Raw genomic sequence first — 2,879 nt, 5'->3', positions numbered from 1 at the left:
ATTCAAATTCTTTTGTAGCATAGATTACATTAGAATCTACTCTATGGGGACAAAAGTGTGAAAACTATAAAGGAGGATTCTCTAATTAAGATATATGTTGAATTTCACAACTTAGAATGGGATAACAAAGATCAAGTATGGGGGTATTCTAGAAGTTTCTATCTTGAGTAAAATATTAAAGCAAGAGGAAGTATTATATTTGGCTTTATTCTATATTAAGGATTTGTAATGTAAGTTTTTGTTTTCGAAAAGTTAATTTTTGGAGTGTGTATATTCACTGCAAACACTCAAGAGACACAACTCGTCCACTAGGGTAACCTAGGGGTTTAAATGCTTGTTACAGGTGCTAAATGCAATCGTGATTCCTACGAAAGTGAGTTAGGATTTTAGTTTTTGTTGAGTTTTTATTTTTGTTTATTTTCTTTTTGTTTGCTCGAGGGCAAGTAAAGCTTAGGTATGGGGGAAATCTGATGAGCACATTATGTGTGAATTGTAGGTAGGAAAAGCATGCATATTTCATATTTAGAGCGGTACTACTAAGGTATTTTGTGTATTTTTGGTGTTTCAGGGTTATAATTGGAAAGATAGAAGAATTTGAAGCCAAAGAGATCAAATATTGAAAGAAATAACGAATCTCAAATGGTGGTCAAATTCTGCACAAGATGATTACTGTGCCCCTATATTTTCTTTAAAAGATGTAAACAATTCAAAGGGTGCAATCATTAGTCCTTACCATACTAATTAATTTGTGTTTGAGAATAATCAAAACAAGGAATAGTTGAACCCTTGGTGACCTATAAGCTAACAATCTCCCCCTTTTTTATAATGACAAACCAAATTGATTCTGAGGTGGCAGGAACCTCATTAGGCATAACTAAACAAGTAATGTGCTACTACTCCCCCTCAACATATGCATGGATATAAATAGACAAGATAAACATGTGATGCAAATCCGTAAGGACAAGGAATCAATTTCACTAAAGTTCTCCCCCTTCTGGCATTAGCAAAAAGGGTAGACTAGCAAGTTTAAGCACAATGTAGATAAGAATATTCAATGTGCACTCCCCTCTCCCCTCTGCTTATCATAAGGAATATGTGATCATGTGAGTGCAAGTATGATAAGTGCCATTCAAGAAGCTAACGAGAAGAGACAACAAACCTTTTCTGATGATACTTGCAGTTAAATGCCATTACCTCTCTGTAGATCAGATCTTTCATTGTTCCTCTGTCAATGCATGCTGCTTGAAATTGAAGGTAAAGGGTGTTAAGCAGACGGGCTTGTTCCTGATATCATATTGAGAGGCCAGTATGGATGTGCCAGACGTCTTTGACGGTAACTCTCTGCCTAGGATGAAATGTCGATGTCTTCTCAACAAGTTCAAAAGCTATAGGGTAAGCATTTGGAAACTTCTCAGTAAATGACTGCTGGGTGTGGCGATGAAGTGGTTGAATGTATCTTCTTACATTTTCATTCACGAAACCAAAATTAGTCTCTTTCGGCATGCCAATCAGCTCCATTAATAATCACAGCTGATGCATAGAATGTCTACTAGGAAATAAAGGCTTCATACCCATCAACACATGAAAAGACAGCCCACAAACCATAAATCAATTTATGCTGTATACTCTGATGAATTAAGCAGTGCTCAATACCATCTAGTTACAGTATACTCTCATGAAATCCATTTCAGAGGCAATACGAGCAAATCTTCAAATAACAATTTGCATACAAGAGTCAGTTGTTTGGCTTTAAGCCCTTGGGAAAAAATTTTGCAGAATGTATCTATTTCAATCCTCATAGTATCTGATACAGTAAATATTGTCTGTGCTCCTCTGATAAAGCTTGAATGGGGCAAATTATTTGATAAAGGTTAGTATCCATTAGCTCATAAGAAATGTAAACATTATTAAATGTCTCCAGAAGAGGTGGTGGTATTATTGATCTGATAGCCACAACATTTTCATGATCCATATGAATGTCTCCGGAAGAGGTGGTGGTATTATTGATCTGATAGCCACAATGTTTTCATGATCGATATGTCGGAGAAGCTTTATCTCCCGCATAGTTCTTTTTGCATCAATTTTTTCATCAAACGTGTTCACGATCTTCTTTATTGCTACTTGCTCTTTCGTCTCTGAATTCAAAGAACATAATACGATGATGTAGGCTTCCTTTCTAACGGGCATGATTTGGGGCTTGTATTTAACGGTGACCTCAACGATATTGACAATGATATTGTACTGGATGAAATGACGTCCATGACTCAGAGTTGCTGGAATACTTTGATTCCGAGCGGTGTCACCATCGGCTGCGGAAACACTAGAGGTGGCACCCTCTTGGACATGATTTTATCAGAGGCTTGAGCTGCTGGAGAATTGGGGAAGGTGTTAGGCACCCCTCTTGCCCGGATGAATAGGGTCTCTTTACTTGATTTGGCATTTTTGAATATTTTAATCATGATAACTTATCCTTTTTATCCTTTATTTGGATTACGCATAATTTCAGAATGTAAATAAAATGAGTCTACAAAAGAAAGAAAATAAGCGACAGTTATCATGATTGAGATCGTTTGCTGTTATACGAGTCCTGAAAGATCTCACAGCTGACCATAATCAGGTTAACTAAATTAAACGGAAAAGGATAGTACATAAAGAAAAAGAAACTCTGGGTTTATGATTCCCTCAATTTGTCCAACACCGTGGAGCGCCAGGGTTCTTGTCTCTATCTCGTTTGTCTATGGTAGGACCGGAGACAAAGTGGTGGGATAAGGAGAGGGAACGTAGCCCTATTTATAGAGAGGAGAGGGGTTTACGTTAGAGGATTTGGGGCAAAAGAAGCCCTAAATCCCGTAACCATCCTGCACCGAGTTTTGTAACAG

The 2,879-nt window shown here is 37.3% G+C and overlaps 1 pseudogene; it reads right to left on the bottom strand.

Annotated features, from left to right (window-relative positions):
- Positions 1-1,137: 1,137 nt before the first annotated feature.
- Positions 1,138-2,306, bottom strand: LOC143883169 (mitogen-activated protein kinase homolog MMK1 pseudogene; annotated as a pseudogene).
- Positions 2,307-2,879: the final 573 nt, after the last annotated feature.

Source organism: Tasmannia lanceolata, unplaced genomic scaffold (assembly GCF_043159265.1).
Source record: "Tasmannia lanceolata isolate RefF3 unplaced genomic scaffold, GAP_Taslan_0.1 ptg000008l, whole genome shotgun sequence".
Lineage (NCBI taxonomy): Eukaryota > Viridiplantae > Streptophyta > Magnoliopsida > Canellales > Winteraceae > Tasmannia > Tasmannia lanceolata.
The sequence above is the reverse complement of the archived record's forward strand: the minus strand, read 5'-3'. Positions and strand labels throughout refer to the sequence as shown.